Source organism: Vigna radiata, chromosome 6 (assembly GCF_000741045.1).
Source record: "Vigna radiata var. radiata cultivar VC1973A chromosome 6, Vradiata_ver6, whole genome shotgun sequence".
NCBI classification, from domain to species: domain Eukaryota; kingdom Viridiplantae; phylum Streptophyta; class Magnoliopsida; order Fabales; family Fabaceae; genus Vigna; species Vigna radiata.
The window spans coordinates 12114128-12132401 of NC_028356.1; the positions used below are offsets into that span (position 1 = coordinate 12114128).

Consider the following 18274-nt stretch of genomic DNA (forward strand, 5'->3'; position numbering starts at 1 on the left):
ATGAAGAAATGATCAGGACCCAATGCTGGGTTGATACCGTCGGGGGAAAAAAGAAAGGACGACTGTATGGGGTAGGGCAACTTGCCTCTCATTATAGTGTTGGAAGATGAGGCATATTCAGACATCAACCATCTACCTGTACCACATTTGACTCCAACAATGTCGTCAGTAAAGATGCTTATGATTCACTTCTAGCCAGATTTGAAAATCTAGAAAATCTGGTTAAGACATTGGTTCCTCAGAAAGGACATACCGCCCCATCATCATCTAGCAGCCATGTCCACCTCAGCAACCTCCTTTCCAGACCACAGTTGTGCAAGACGAAGATAGTGATAATTCTGATGATCGTGATGATCCTAATCCTGATGGTTATCATAGGTTTTGATATTTAGGAACTTTAGAAAAAAAATTTAGTTAGGTTTTCTTTTTTAAGAACTTTGACACTTATCAAACTTTGAAGTTAGTATTTTAGTATCAAACTTTGTTTTGCATTTTAAACTTAGAAGTTTGGGATTGCATTTAAACTTAGAAGTTTGGGATTGCATTTTAAACTTTGTTTTGACACTTATCATCTTTGGAAACATAGAATGATTGAAGTTTTCTTGATGAATGTTGAATGATTACATTTGAATTGATGTTGTCTGGATAAATTAATGTTTGGGATTGTTGATTTTTCATTTGCAGGTTTTGGGTTTAATAGAGAAGCAAATTGGCTTCAAAAAAGACTGTCAAATTTACGGACGGCCTCCAGCCCGTCGCTATACACACACTTTCGAAAAGCGTTACCGAGGGCCTCAAGGCCTTCGGTATTACCCACGGCCTAGTGGCCTTCGGTATTACCCACGGCCTAGTGGCCTTTAGTATTACCCACGGCCTAGTGGCCTTCGGTATTACCGAGGGCTTTTAGGCCCTCGGTAAGCCCTCGGTAATACCGAGGGCCAAAAGGCCGTCGGTAACGTTTCCGACAAGCAAATTACCGATGGCTTTAGAGCCGTCGACAAGCCGTCGATAAGGTGCGTCGACAAACCTGATTCAAAGCTTGCATTCCTTTGACTCTCTCATTGCCTTCATACTCTTCCTTCAAAAACTTTCAGATTTCATGTGTCATTTTCAACGTCATTATTCTGTTGAAAATGACTGAGATACATCTGTGAACAAAATTGATTTGGCTTTGGACTTTCGAAGCCTGCTTTCTTTGTGATTTTTCATTTGAGCAATCGTAGGATTATCTGGCAAGGGGGCCACTTCGTAGTCTTGTTCTACCGCTTCCCATTCATCGTGAGAATCTTGATATGCTTCCATTTTGACAAGCCACATTTGATAGTTTTGTCCATCAAATACAGGTATAGAAACAATAGTAAACAAGGTTTGAGATTCCATTTTATGTGTGGTGACTATTTGTGGTTGTAGGTGTTTATTGATTATATCACAGATCCCATAAGATCCTTTTTGCTCTTGATACTAATTGTTGAGTTTTAACGTATAAGAGACAAAATAATAAATGGGAAACTGATATCTTTTATTAAGTATAAGCATAAATATTTATACTACATAATTTGTAACCAAATTTTAAAGAATATATACTAAACTAATTAATTTAAATAATGTCTAAAATTTTCCTAAAAAATAGAATATAAATATTTTTATTTAACAACCTTGACTCTTTCAACCATATGCTCTTTGGTCACAAAATTCTAATAAAAAGCTAATATTTAGGAAATATAAAAGTAGTTTGAAAAGTTTAAAAAAGAAAATGAATGAAGTTATGAGTTCAATTATTTTCAATAATAAAATACTACCATCTAATATTTCTCAATAAAAAAACTATAATCATATAAGAACAAAGTTGATTTAGTTTATGGACTTACTCTTACCACAAAAAAGCATTGTCTAGTGCTTGCAAGGAACCTCCAACATATGGTGGTGGTGGGTTTGGATCCCTTGCAATCCACCAACCAATTGGAATTCTAACAGCAGTAAGTAAAATACTGGCTATTTACTTGAAATCATCTTCCACAATAAAAGTGTTCCAGTGTTCCTGTGGAATCACACAAACCGTCAACTATTCAGCAACAACTTGCGAAACTAACATTTTCAACAAATCAATAATTAGTAATGGATGACAGTTGTATATAACTTTGCAACTGGCATCAACCATCATTCTTGAATGAGAAAGGGTTTTTTCAATTGGCCCATTCTTTATGAGTGCATAAATGTAAGAAACAACTGAAAAGGTTAATGATAATAATAGTAATGCAAGAAACATATAAATTCCAGAAACAACTGGAAAATTTAATAATAATAATAATTCATTAAACAAATTTAAGAAACGACTGGTATGATTTTTTGCAAAAACTTTAATTTAGGGAAGCACTTTTAATTTCTAAACTTGTGAAATGTAAGAACCTGTATATATATAAGTAAAATATAGTATATGTATATATTAAAAGAAAGGGGTGAAAGCTAAAATAAAAATAAAGAGAGGGGTCTTTCATTAAAAAGAAAATTTGTTTCTAATATTGTTGCTGGACTCCCTGCCAAAGCTGAAGCCATTTTCCTGAAAACATTCTCTCTCTAAACAGTTTCTTCTTCTTCTACCTCTACCTTCTCTCTAGCCTTCCATTCCACTAACTCAATGCAAGTTCTGTTTGGTGGTACCCTTGCGACCGCCCCGTAGATAGCTTCAAAACCATCCAATTGGTTTTACTTTCCGTAGCTGGTAAAAGGTTTTCCCCTTTTCTCCGCTGTTTCTAAAACCTAGGGCATGCTATTTTACTGAATGCATGCCACTAGAAGCATTCTATTTCAAATTTGTGGTAATTTCTAGCCTAAAAAGCTATTTCTATCATCATTGGGTGATTTATAGGGTGTCTTTGAAATTTGTTGTGAGGAGCATTGTTTAGAGCGTTCCTGTCAAGTTAAACTGTGAAACTTTCCAGGTAAGGGGAGCTGGGTTTTCTTTTTATTTATGCCATGTGAAATCCTTGTATGCATGAGACGGGTTTTGTGGAAATTGTGAAAGAACGCCTAAGTTTAATTTTTTTTTACACTATTTTAATTATTGTTTCTGCACTAGAAAACCTTAATGTTTGGTGCTCTTCCGGATGATGTATTGCACTAAATCATTTTTTGGTTGCTGTCAAAAAGGCTTGTTGTTAGCTGTTATAAATTCTGCAAATTCTTTGTTGTGTTAAAATAAAATTCTGCAGAAAAATGGTTGTTGTTTTACTCTGTTTTTGTCATAAAAAATGCTGTTGTTTTTAAAGTTTATGCACCAGAAAAAGTTTAACGTCGGTTATTTTAGACTTTTAACGTCTATTCATAAACCGACGTCTAAACCGGTGACGTCAACGGGACGTCCGACATCCTAACCATTGACATCTATAATGACGTCAGTTAGTGCCCATGAACGACGTCAATAAACGTCGGCACTGGTTTGAATTGACTCACTGGCAAGGTTACCAGATCGTTCAAGTAATATAATCTGTAAAGCCTGATATCGTTCTTCCCAAGAGACTCGAAAGGCCTTATCGTTCGTGTGAATTGAGATCGTAAGACTTGTAGAGAAAAATTAATTGTTGTGGATGCAAAAAACACAAAATAAACATGCAATGTGTTTGATTCAGTTGACAAGAAAAAGGCTATGGAAGAATGGAGTTGTTGGGGGTTGACAATTTCATCTTATTCGCTCCCTCTTATCTACTCGTCTTGTTTAATGTGTTTGATTACCTAATTGTTATGCAAACTTTCTTGGCGTACCCTTAACCCGATCCCTCGGCGAAAAGAGCCTATTATTAATTATTGGCTTGCTATCCCTAGCCTCCCCTAGCAATTAATAACGCGTTAAGAACAGAAGCAAAAACAATTGATCATCCTACCCCCTATCCCTAGGTTGGTATTGCTTAATCAAGGAATTTCTCACCAGTTCATGACAGTATCGTACGTCCCCGTATCAATAAAGACAAACAACATTTATCGAATGAGTTAAACAATAAAAGCTTTAAGCGCAAATGAGAACCCAACAATTGATAATCAAAGCATATGACAAGCATATAAATAAACAAGAGTTTCAATAAAAGAGAGTTTCAAAAGAGTACAGTGTTTCCCCAACAACAAAAAGGTTTAGTTCACCATTGTCATGATGAACTTAGATGAAAAATGATGGAAGAATGGAAGAGCAAACTCTAGATAGGATAAAAAGGAGCGTAAGCATCCAAGAGATCTTCTCCAAGGAGTGTAATTTTGACTCTCAACTGACTCATTTATTGGGTTTTACTTGAGTCTAAGCTCATTCTAAGTCTTAAAGGGTGTAATTTGGTCTAAAATGACATATGAGAATAATTGTTTTTCAACCGTTATCAATGTCTAAAGGCACTAATTAGACGTCGGACAAAGCATTAACCGACGTCTAAAGGCACATATAGACGTCGAACATGACAAAGACCGACGTCTAAGAGCACATATAGACGTCGGTTTTTGCATTAACCGACGTCTAATACAGTGGTTGTGTTTTAGTGCAGTTTTTTTCCCTTCTTTGGATAGCCTAGTAGCACAATCTCCTTTTGCTAGTTTCCCCCCAAAAAAAGCTTGCGTCTTTTAAATTTCTTATGGTCCCTTCAACCCAAAACCGAACCTGGGTGGTTGCTTAATTCCATTTTTCATCCGCAAGAGGAAAAAATCACGGTGAAACGAAAACTAGACAACGACCCAGGGTCGTTTTTGGGTTGAAACGATCAAAAGAAATTCAAAAGACGCCGCTATTTCCGGGAGGCAGCTAGCAAAGGGAGAATGTGTTACTACGTTACCTCAAGAAAGGAACAAAACTGCACTAAAACACAATACAAAGAAAACAAATTTTAATCAGTTGAACCAGAAGATATAATCGATGAAAGACTGACAAAGATTAAATGGTAACAATAAAAACCACGCACCTGATATGCAATGCTGCAAGAGAGAAAAAGGAAAGGAGGAAGACAATGACGTTATCAGAAAACAACAATGCAATGCTGCGAAGCGAGAAAAAGAAGAGGTGAAGCAAGAGAAAAAGGAGAAGAGGAAGACACGATATCAGAAACTGAATGCCGCGAAGAGTTAGAGGTTTATTTAAAATAAAATGGGGCATCGGTTGCTACGACAACCTACGTCTATAGTCACATAGACATCGGGTATCTAACTAATATGACGTTGAAGTTAACATTAATACTGACTTTTTGAATACCCATTAGACGTCGGGTTTCAAGGGATCCGACTTCTATTCGACGTCTAGAAGATCAACCGATTGACGTTTGATTTCCTGTCTGGGAAGTTCACGTCGGTGCCTTTCTTAGTCGATGTTTAAGTCCCTCGAGTTTTGTGTGCATGATCAATTACAGGCACATAGACGTCGCTTGCCATAATTACCGACGTCTACGTTTAAGAATTTTTTGTCTTCCCGCCTACCAAACAGGCCTTAGACATCGTCATTTGACTAAGTGACGTCTAAGAACCTGGGAATTAGGTGATCAGCATTAATTGCAGCCCAGTAGACGTCGGACCCCGTGAACACCGACGTCCATTGACTGTCTTATTACCTACCTTAGGCAATTAGACGTCGATTTGCGGTAGGTCCGACGTCTACAATGTCATAGGCGTCGCCTTACCTTGACACTGACTTCTAGTTTACCAATCTATTTACGATAATGCCACCATGTAGTCATAGACGTAGGGTTATCAGGAAACCGACGTCTACTGGGTGACGTTAAGCAACATTTTTGCACTAGTGTTTTTCCAAATATGAACGCAACGAAAGACAGAGAACTCAAGGAGAGTGAAAGAAACTGTAATCAAACCAAAACAGACATCAAACTCTCAAGAACTCTATAACTTAGGGTTTGTTCGATGAAAAACCCTAAATGGAGCAGAAACCCAAAAATAGAACGATTAAACGGTGGAAAGGAGAGATTGATCGGCGGAAAAGCTTTTAAATGGAGCAAAGGAAGATTTAATTGGCTAAAATGGAAGAAAAAGGTGAAAAGAGGGATAAAACCTAACGGAGGTCATGTTTAGGGTTGGAGGAAGCTCACGAAGCAGAGAAGTATATGGAGAAATAATTTTCAGTGAGAGGTTTCTAGAATGAGATGAAGAGACTAGGTTTTGGTGTGGTTACCTCGCAAGAAGTATGGAGAAAGTAAATGTGCAATTGCTGATGGAGGAATCTTAAGAGGATGTGAATGATGTAGCTTGTTGTGAACGTGGCTTCTTCGAGAGCGAATGTGATGGAGGATGTGGCAAAGAAAAGACTGACGCGTGCCATAGAAGACTGATGCAAATTAGTGGAGAACTGGATTCAGTGGAGGAAAAAAAATCTGATGGGAAATGAGAGAATGACAATGTGAATGGAAGGTGGTTAAAGGAGATCCTTTAGGATTCTTTAGCCTTCACTTTTAAGGTAGAATTGCTTAGAGTAATCTCTAGAGAATGAAAATTCATTATTCTCAAAAGTGATTTTACACAAGGTGCTAGCAAGCTTTTATAGGGATGAAAGTCCCACTTATGCCTACCACATGTGATGGAAGCACGTCCAAGCATCATGCTAGGATAACTTCCTTGAACCAAAAAATGCATCGGAATGGAAATTGAAACAATGGAAGATGGTGCATGAAAGATGTTTGATGAAAGTGTGAATGAAGAAATGGTGAGTGTATAAAGACTCTAAGCTTAGTAAGCCTTCCTACCAGGGAAGGAAGCTAGAGGAGAGTGGCTGAATTCAAAATTTAGAGGTGAATTAGGGATATAATAAGCTGAGCAAACAATTCTACAATAATTCATTACATCCAAAAGTGAATTTTACCAGGTAAATGACCCTCTTATTTATAGGTGAAGAAGAGCCTTCTTTCTGAACAAATTTCCCTCCAAAATTCAAATACAAGTCGAGCTGGAGAGGCTAGGTGGTTGGATCATGCATCTCACACCAAGAAAACATGGAAAACATTACAAAATGTAAAGCAGTCACGCAGAGGCTGGGCACGCGAGGGTTTAGGCTAAGGCAAATCCTAATCCGGAAGCCATTTTGCTTCACAACTCTAATCCAAAAGGTAAGCTCCCAATCCGAAATTCAACCCTTTTCTTCCTAGATTTTGCTCATTTGCTTTTCTTGGCTAATTAAGCTCCTTTGTTGATTGTTCCATGACTTCTTACCTTTATTAGTCCCTACAAAACAACATATATACATATTAAAGAGAATCCTCTAAGACTTAGAGAAAGAAAATCAAGAAAGAGCTTTTAAAAGTTCTTCTTCAACTCACTTTCATAGCCTTAGCTTAAGTTGGTACTCCTTTGAATGGAATTCCCTAAATGAGTTTCCATCATTCCCTCCCTCCTTAAAAACTATTTGTCCTCAAATTGGGAAGATATAAAGAAGTACAACTTTGGTTTATTGTTTTCCTCTTGGATCAAATATATATCTACAATAAACATCAAATATATCTCCAATTAGTATCAATCCAAATAAGAATTTTTTTTTTTATGGAAGTAACTTTAGAATAAGGACTTTCTATATTTTTTTTTTAAGGAAATTTGAAAGTCCTAATTCACAAGTCACATTTCTTTTATCTTGAGATTCTTGTATCCTTAAGGGTAATAATAACTCAAGATTTAAATTGCCATTTTTTAAGAGGGTAGTATAATGAAAATTAGTATGACAATTAGTTTAAAAGAGAAGTTATCATTCAAAGACTTAAAGATAATTGGAGAAGAATTAAAGGATTGGAAACTTCCCTTTTGGGTTCCTCTTTAATTGTAGGAGTAGAAGTTGCCATCAATAGCAATTTCTTTTCTTCTTCTACTCTCTCTTACTCTCTTTTCTCTTTCTCTTTTCTCTTTTTCTTCTCTCTTTTTCTTCTCTCTCTTTGTTTTCTTCTTCCCTTCTCTCTTCTTCTCTTCTTTCTTCCCCTTTTCTCTTTTTTTCTTATCTCTCTGTCTTTTTTGTCTTCCTCTCTTCTCTTAATCTCTCTTTCTATTTTCTTATCCATAAGTTCCTTAAGTCTGGTTCCAAACTCAATTTATATATGAGAAAACCATGACCATTTAAGTTTTCAAGAAATATTTTCCCCCCTTCAATACTTTCTTTCATTAGTTCTAGGTTTCTTTTAATTGAAGGAGGCACAAACTTTCTTCTCATGCAAGATTTTAATTCATACCAATCACAAATGGAGGATTTTTTACCTTTATTAACTCTATATTGCCTTTCATCCCACCATTCTCTTGCATGTTCTTCCAATCTAGAAGTGTATAAACTAAGAACATAAGATTCACTTTCTTTAGAATGGAAAATGGATCCATAGGATTCAGATTCACTTTTTATAGCAATGAATGGATGCATTTCATCAATTTCGCTTTCCCAAGCTAAGTAAGTTAAAGCACCAATGTCCTTACCAAAAAATGGAATTTCTCTCTTAGCTTGATTATATAAATCATCCTCAATCCTATCAAACTCCTCAAATGTACAATTTCTTTTAGCTTTTTCAAGTTTTCTCTTAATGTCTTTAAAAGTAATTGGCTTATCAAAATTAGAAATCCTAGATGACTTATGACTTGACATCTTTTAATTTTAAAAGTGGATTCTTAGTTTGTAGAAAGGTTTAAGATTTCTTCAAGAGACAATTCACAGTTAAGAGAGGTGAGCCAAATGCTGCTTAAATACCAAGTCTTACCTAACCAGAATGCCTATGGTTACTTACTTGACCATTTTCAAAATAAGATTCACTATTGAATTTAAAAATGGACTCAAACAACTAAAAATGAAAGTTAAAACACCCAGACTTCTAATTTTTGGACTTCTAATGTAACAAAAGCCTAAATAAGGAAATAAAGCAAAGGACAAATCCTAGGTGAGGCTTGTAGCTTTGGCTAACAAGACACACTCACCGTCTACTATCAATGCAAGCAAAGAAAATTGCCAAGATTGGAGAGAGCACCAAGAACCCTTCCAAACACTTGGTCTTAATTGGGTTTTTACAATGAAAGTTGAAAGAGATCTAAAACACGAACATTACAAATCAAATGACTCAAAGTAATTTCAAAATAAATAAAAGTGTTGCTGACACTATGCTAATTCGGTCCACTTCTGTAGAAAATGATTCACGTGATGACATTGTGACTTCTGTACACATGCCTAACACATTTTACACATGGTTTATGCAAATACAAGAAATACTAAAATAGATACTTAAAATTGGGCCCAAGTCATCAGGAATTGACCAGAGTTTACGAACCGCCGAAACTTACAGAAGTTTTATAAATGGCCAAAACATACAAGGGTTTTACAAACCGCCAAAACCTACAAGGGTTTTACAAACCGCCGATACTTACAGGAGTTTCAAAACCATAGAAAATATATGCCAGATTAGTTTATTTTCTTAATAATATTTAGTTGATTCTGATAAAAAAAAAATATTATAATAAAAACAAAACACATAATAAAATAATTTAAAACTAAAATTAAATATTAGATAAAATAAACTACAAACATATACAAGTAATTGTTTAATATAAATGATATTATTCAAATACAGATTAAGGAGAAACATGTTCACTAAATGGAAAATCTTCAACTGGAAGCTTCTCCACTTCTTCCATGTTTTTTAGTATCCTTCTCATAAAATAAGGTGGCTGGTTTTCTGTATATTGAACATAAATTCATAAGTTAGTATAAAACCATTCATACCAAGCTTTTCTTTATCGGATAATATTACAAAGAGACTCTAAGTGAGAAGCTAATAAAGAAATCATAAAAGACCAAATGAAGATTTACACAATTTAATCAAATTGCAAGATATAATGCATGTCACCAATGGCGAACAAAAAAAATTAATAGTTAAAAAATCAAATATATAACGTATTTGGATTAGTTATAAAAAAAATTATTTATAATAAATTATTGTTACAATCTATTATAAAATAAATTGTTTGGATATGTTATGTGACAACAGATTATACGATAGTCTATTTCAATAAACAAAATATCTAATAATTCACATTTTTCATAGTTAAGTTAACAATAAAAAGGTATCAAATTATTTGTCATAATTTGTTTCTTATTGTAAATCATAAATAATTTAAGGTTAGAAATAAAATTAAAAAAAATAAGAAAATCATCTATCAGAACTTATCATGCTCGAGTGCACAGTGGCGGCATATATAGCCTCTTCATGTTCAGATGTCAAAATATCTGCATTTTTTCAGAATAATGAGTATACCACTTTCATAATTGCCTTCTGACAACATTTACAAAATTCAAAAGCACAGCAGAATTCACATCTTAATCTTATCTTTAAAACTCTGTTCACTTGAGGGTGAAATACTGTTCATGTAGATGAGGAAGCGATGAAATGCGGGATTAATCGTGTTCACTTGAGCGCTGATGAGTGAGGAAGTGATTGAAGAGAATTGCGGGATATCACTTTTTCTCATCACCCGTACTTCTTCTGGGAAGATTAACAATGAATTATAGTGAATTTCCTTTGTTGCTCTTAGTGCAAAGCTGAGAAAAAGTAAAACGCATGCAGAGATGGTTTTCGAATCTAGCCTGGGTATTCCAACGTGCTTAATAATGATGTGTGTGCTGATCGTGGACCGTGGCTGGTGCCGTTGTTGATAATGAAAATGCGTTGATCATGGGGAACTTCAGCTTCAACCATGAAGAAGCATTGAAGATGGAGAGCGTGACGTTTTCAGTTGTAGAAGTTGAGATGTGTGGACGTGGAAGCTGCAACGTGAGAGGAAAGTTGGGTGGTGTATCCGGTTACACTTTGTTGTACTCGCAACGTTAATGGAAAGTTGGGTGGTGTATCCGGTTACGGTTCATCGTATTTGGTTATAGCGTATCAGTGAATATTGTGTACTCGGTTACTCGTTGCTTGATTCGGTTACCGCACGTGTCAGGCTTCCTCCATGCTTTCTCCATTCCTTTTGTTGATGTTATGATGTTGGTCCGGTTCGTAACAGCACAGCTGCATGCAGCAGTACATCCACGAGGCGGGGATGAGGACGTCCATGTACCATACTGGACGGAGTGTGTGGAAGCAAGCTGATCAGGATGCAGAAGGCATGGGTAGCTGCTGAACTGAAGCAAGACAGAGAGGTGGAGAAAGCAGAAGCTGGCATGCAAGAAGCTGAGGAGTACCTTGACTCGGTCATGGAGACTGCCATGGATGAGTTCAGACGCTTTGAAGAAGAGCTTGAGAGGATGGCGAAAGATGAAATGGAAAACCTTGTTCAAACTGCTGAAAGAGCCAGAAAAATGGGAAACATGATGGAAAAATGTGCCTCTATTGCTTCCAAGAAGTATATTGAGGCTGCTCTCAATTAAGCCACTGCTTCCATGAAATCAGCTTGGAAAGGTCTCTCTTCTGGAAAGGTTCATCCTTCTTAATATATCTACAATAATCATTCTATATGTATTCACTTCAGATTAAACTTGTCATCAAATATATTTCACACTCCTTTTACTCTTTATTGTTATTTCCAATTTCTAGTAGTTACATTACATTGCTGCTTTGAAAAAATAGAAACTTTATTATATCAGAATTGTACCAATTGAGATGCTGAGGAACATTAAGCCAAAACAGTAAGCAGAAAACATATTCAATGTTGTTGATAAGGCCAAAGGCCAAATCCATGGTTTGAGTTGAGTGCATCTATCTGTATATGCAACTAACAACACAAGGCTTATGATTCAAGCACCTTAATTAATTTAGAGTGGCTATATTGCTTCTCCGACAATGAAGATTGGAGTTACTCTGCACATACCCAGATTTCTTATTTTAAGAATCTAATATCCTCTCCAGAGATTTTCACTAATAGAAAAAGAGCCTTTTATAACGACTCTATTATAACGGATAAAAGTTATCCGTTATAATAGATTGATATTATAACGTATTTTTATAAATCAATTATAATATAAAAAACGGTGACAAATTTGTAAATAAATATAAGATCTATTATAACGTATTTTTCTAAATTCATTATAATATGAAACGCAAGGTTCATAACCTATTATAACGGAGTTTTAGAAATCCGTTATAATTTCTCCTCCTTTTTAAACTTCCGATTTCCCTAATTTCATTTCAACGTTTTTTTAAACATCTTCTTCGATGCCCCGACGTTGCCTCAAACACCAAACCTCATCTTCCGCCAGGTTTTCCTCATCTCTCACCTTTTGACCGATTGTTTTGCGATTTCTATCTATTTACACCGATTAAATCTTCATTCGAACATTTTGCACCGATTAAATCCCTTCCTATCTCGAACCCTAGAATCTCCTTCGAAGAAAGCTTCAAAACTAGGGTTCGCCTTTTATGGAGTCTCTTGGTGGGAGTAGAACTAGTCTAGCTTCTATGGAGTCCTTGTCCATGCCTCAGGTTTGTGTGTTAGCTTGGTCAAGTTTTGGCTTTTGGCCATGGATTTCTAGAATTTTTAGGTGATGGTTTGATATGGTTGAAACAGGTTCAAGAGGTTGTTCTCTTTGCAGACATGCAATGTGAAAAGTGCCAAAGAAAGGTTACTGACATTATTACAAAGATGAATGGTAAATTTGTTTGTTTTGTTATATTCATTAGAACTGTTTCTTTTAAGAAGGGATTTGGGCAGAGTTTAGTTAGTTGTAGATGTTTGGCAAGAGAAAAGTTTAGGTTGATTTTGACATCTTGTGGAAACTCTTGTATCCATTGCATTGTATTGCATCCATATCAAAGCTAACCACTTATTTGCATCTGGTAGCAGATTCCATTCCAAAATAGTGTAAGCAAACAATGACGACGACGACGACAGCAACAACCTTTGATGTCTCCGCCGCTTGTTTTCGTGTTCCTCCGTCGTCTTCTCCTCGTTTCTCACGCAATCCATGCCACACCAGGTGAAATAATTTCTCCATTCTTTCATACCAAAAGTCATAATTTTCCCTCTCTCTTTTTATTTTTTGTCTTTTTCTTTCTACTTTTTCAAAAACTTGAAAGTGTTGTTGCAGGTTTTCAATTCTGAACTCCTTGAATCCTTACAGGGGACGGATAAGCGTGAACGTTCCACCCAAGTTTCCAAACTTCCGATAAGTGTGAACTGCGAAAAATGAGTGTTTCTTTTTGTTTTGTCTTGTTTTTTCTCCTTTGTACCTCTCATAAATAGAAGAAAACGATGAGCACAATATTAAATAAAATAGGATCATGTTTATATTTGGCAGATAGCGTGCTAAAGACGAAATAGAATGTAAATATTATTAAATTTCGTTTCATTTTTTTTTTATTTGATCTTTTCATCAAATGAAACGTGGTTTTTGGGTGATTGAAGGATGGAAGTTGCACTGAAGGGGGATTTGGAGGCTGTTGTTCCAACTTCGGTGCCTGTGCGTGTTGCATATGAACTTCTTCTAGCTTGTCATCGATATTTGGATGTGAGGTAGATTCAATATTACTTACAACAATTAACAGTAACAGTAAAAGTACAGAACTTTTTCGGAATGATATTGTTTAATGAACCCAAATCTTATCAATTTTTTCTCCTATTTTGTTGCAGGACCCCAGAAGAATTTGATGAAGGACACGTTCCTGGCGCAATAAACATACCTTACATGTTCAGAGTTGGATCAGGTTCCATTTCAATTCTCAAATTCAATTCATAGTAATCATTTGAGTGATGGTGAACTAGTGGTAGTAACTACGTTGTTGATTCCTAAAGTTTGTTCTGAATACAAAAAGAAAAGGAGTGATACACGAAATAGCTATATAAAGTATTTTTTTCACTGTATTTCCATCACAAANTGACATCAACTTGTTAATTTTTATAAATAATTGCTAATTGGCTGACAGAGTAAAAGTTTATGTGCAACTCAGAAAAGATAGCTACCTGATCCAATGGCTTATTGTTCTTTAGATTTGGATTCTTCTATTAACTTTTTAACCCCTTGCCAAAGCTTGTTCTCGAGGGCTGTCTTATGCATCTGATGAATTTAACCTGACTATGATATGAAAAGCTCGTCTTTTTCTTGTATTATTATATTCCATGATCTCAATATAGATTCTCCATTATGTATTCAGGGATGACGAAGAACGGCAACTTCATTACATAGGTGTCCTCACATTTTAGGAAGGATGATGAAATTATAGTTGTGAGTGCGTATCTTCTTAAAACTCTTGTTGAGTGATTAAGTTCTGTGTTAGTTTTAGCACTCCTGCTTAATCCAGATTTTGAATTGTGGTTTCACAGGGGTGCCAGCTTGGTAAAAGATCTATCATGGCTGCGAGTGACTTGCTAGCTGCTGTAAGCATTATTTTTTTCTTCAAAGCCTTAAATTTGAAGTTGAAAACAGAGTAAATGTTTAGCTGACAGATTCAGAGAATTAATAGACATTTAAAAAAGAGTAAATGATTAGTGAGAGAGATAAAGAATAAAGAAAAAATGAGCAGAAGCATATGAAGTGTGTCTGAAAATTTGAATTTGAATTTGGTGAGTATGATGCATTATTGGTTGAAAGGTTTTGAGTTAAGCAGAAGAGTGATGAAATCACACCCCTATTAAGCTGGCCTTGTTGCCCATAAATTCATTGAAATTTAAGCTACACATGCATACCAATATGTATATATCCACACATGGGTCACCATCTCCACGTGAAATTTCATCCACAAGACACGTGCTTCCCACAGAAGTTCCCTCAGATTTTGCAGAAAGCCCTTGGAAAGATAACCAAATGGATAACTATCAGAGGAATACGAGGCAAAAATATTAAATGCCTTCACTTGCTTCTTAAACTTTAATCAAAAATAAAAATACATTTTCATTATAAAACTAGATTATAGAATACTAAAGAAGTAGCTTTTTGAAGTAATAAATATAGTTTTTAGAGGAAAAACCTTATCCGAGAATCTTTTGTGAAGTGCGTCACACTTTGCCTCCGTATGCACAAACATGTCTTTCTGAAAGGAAAGCGTTTCCCATGAATTCTTTATCTTTAATCTCCAACTTATTTCTTTAATCATTATATTTAAATTCGCAATTACCAGCATTGCCATCATTATATTTATATATAAAGGATCTTATTATTGTGCAAGGATCTTATTATTGTGCAAGGATCTTATTGCCAAATTTGAGTTTTATATATTTCTTTTTGTTTGCTCTTCAATATTTATATATTATTGATGTTGAAGGTAGGTACTGTTGGAGTTGAAAATGCTGATTCAGAGTCAAGAGTTAGTCCTGAAAGTTATGCTTTATAGTAATGAGACTTGTGCACTTGAATTTGCAGCTTCATAGTATATAGTTTATATGATTATTGTACATATGAATATATTATCTTAGAATTTGTCTCACTTTTCTTTGAGGTTGCTTGATTTTTTTCTTCTTCTATTCTTTAAGTTGTTGAAATAGATTCTATTACAAAGAAGGAAAGCTTATAGTACCTGCATAACTGCGTAACAATTTGCTTCATGGTATTTTGTACTTAATGATTTTAGTCTTTTGGTTTCAGCATCTTCTTTCAGTCTGATAGTGTATCATTTGGCATAAATCCATATTCGTATAGATCATTCCATGCTGTTTATAGTTTTAGTTTAAGCATCTATCAAGTCAAACATGCAAAAAGTTTACTCCATGAACCCATTTGATAATTGTTTTCTGCTTTTGCAGATTTGCTTTATGTTTTCTTGAATCTGTCAAGGAATCTAAATTTCATTGAGCATACACACATTGCTGGTTGGAAATTGTAAGTGAATTTGATTATTATGCATCTGAAAATTTCTGTAGACTATATTCTGCATGTTTTTCTTCCCTGACTTTTATTACTTATTCTATGCAGGAATCAAAGAGCAAGGCCCGTCATTATTGATCCTGCCCTTTACTTATCAAAGAAATTTGATTTAGCATTGACCACTCAACGAAGAACCCTTCCCACGTCTATTAAACTGTTTAGTGGTATGTCCCTATCCATTATCTATAACATTTAAAAAACCTATTTTAGAGATAATGAGTTTTGAGCTACTTGTTATTTTTTATTGGAACTGATGACTAATAGTTGTTTAACTCTGAACTTGATAATATATCGAGTATTTGTTAAGAGTCAGCAAATTACTCTTATTAGGTTGAGCTTCATTAAACTAAATATTAGACATCACGCCATTAAAGTGTTATACCATGAGTTTGAGGAATTTTAAGCATATGGTGAACATCACAATTTCTTTTTATATAATTTATATATATATATAAAATAACATATGCAGAGGTTCTGATGGTGTTGAACTACATGTCATTTGCAATAGCGCATGTATTGTCGCTTATGTGGTTCTGATGAATAATTATGTTATGTAGGAAGTGAAGCTCGAGGTTTTATTTTTGGTCCTTCCATTGCACTGGCTATAGGAGAAAAGTTCATTCCTTTGAGGAAACCAAAGAAGTTGCCTGGTACAATTTAGAGCCTATTTAAAAGATCTTACTTTCATTTTCATGTTGATTGTATCACTCGTTCTTTAACATTTCTCATTCGGTTCATCATCGATTCACGGTTTAACCAACCTACTTGGCATGTACTGATATTTAGTATATTTAAGAGAGTATTTGTTTGATGTGTTTCAACCTAGCAAATATATGTGGTAAATCTAGAATTATGTAGTTTATGTTATTTACTTATGTGATGCTCGTCCTGATTAGTATCCAGAGTTTCATTATGATGATATTTTGCATACTATAAAGTGTAGTCTACAAATTATTGACAAGTGTATAGTCTTTAGACATTTTAGCCCCTTAATCACCCTCTTACGTTCTGTATCTTTTTTCCTTCTATATAGCCCTTCAGGCTCTATTTTGAATAAGTGCATCAATAAAGTGCTCTTGAAATGGTGCTACATTTTTGTCAAGGTTTGTCTGAGATTGTTCCTATAAATTGTTTATTTTCTAGTTTTATTCTATCAAAAGCTTACCTCAAAATTATTATCTAAAGTATATATCTAACTGTTGATTACAAAATTATCCTAACTTAATTATTTTATTTGTAGATTTTTAATGATTCATCTCCAATGAAAGTTCCAGACATTGAAGACTTTAGAACTAAGTTGCTTCTTTTATTTTAAGTGTTAGTAAATTGTAGAAACTTGACTACAATGTAGTGTAGATTGATGTTATATTTGGATTTAATATATGGTTTGATTTACAAATTATGTATTAAATATTATTACACAATTTAATGTTTGAAATAGATTTTATTATGTTAGTTTCATTGAATATGTTCCTTTCATATTATATTGATTGTAAATTGATTGATCAGAGATTATAATATAGGAAATTAATTGTAAATTGAATGGATATGTCAAATGTAATAATGAATTTTTTTTAGAAAACAAGTTTTTATGATAGGTGAACAATGTATGTAATAAGAACTTATTTCTAAAAAGTATATTTTATGATAGGTGAACAATTGCTTATCATAAAATGTTCTACATATTATGATAGGTGAAAAAAATATTCATCATAAAATGTTACATACTATGATAGGTAAATCTAGTTGCGTCATAATAAATTCGCTATATTATGACGGATAAGTGAAAATCTGTCATAATAAACTAGACCTATTATGATAGGTGACAGAAAATCTGTTATAATACACTGGACCTATTATGACGGATTTTTCTGTCCGTTATAAAATACCCAGACCTATTATGACGCCCAGAACTATGATGCTAGGTTATCCGTCATAATAGGTCATTTTTATCCGTCATAAAAAGCGTTTTTTCCACTAGTGTTTTCTTTTGAGTTGGGAAGTCCTTGACACACTTTAATGCCAAAACTGGGGTTTTTAATACAGATTTAATAAAAAAAATTAAATTTATATGATTAAAAACTTAATTAAATTTTTTATTTTAACTATTACAATATTTATCTTTTTAACTATAAAAAGGTGGAAGAAATTCATGCATGATTAAGTTTATCTTAACTCCAACAAAACTGGGTAATGTAGGGTGGATTACTTTGCATAACCAAAAATAAAAAAATCTAATATATTTTAACTTTTTAGTAAGTCAGGTCTATTTTTTTTTTAATAGAAAATATTATAATAATGAAAAAGTGAATAGGGAAGGTTAAAACAATGATGCTGTGAAACTCAAAACAAGATGATGGTTAATTACTATAGTGTTTTAGTAGGTGAGACAATATTTTTTTATGTTTTTTTTTTCATGAAATATATAGTTTTGATATTTGATTATAGTTGTTAATCTCATATTTATTTAACTTATTTTATAGTTGTTAATCTTATATATTT

General features: G+C 34.2%; 3 pseudogenes; 2 read left to right on the forward strand and 1 right to left on the reverse strand.

Moving 5' to 3' along the window:
- Positions 1-2158, reverse strand: part of LOC106763437 — a 15743-nt pseudogene extending 13585 nt beyond the window's left edge.
- Positions 2159-11074: 8916 nt separating this feature from the next.
- Positions 11075-11416, forward strand: LOC106763438 (annotated as a pseudogene).
- A 682-nt stretch (positions 11417-12098) lies between these two features.
- LOC106765346 lies at positions 12099-17135 on the forward strand (annotated as a pseudogene).
- Positions 17136-18274: the final 1139 nt, after the last annotated feature.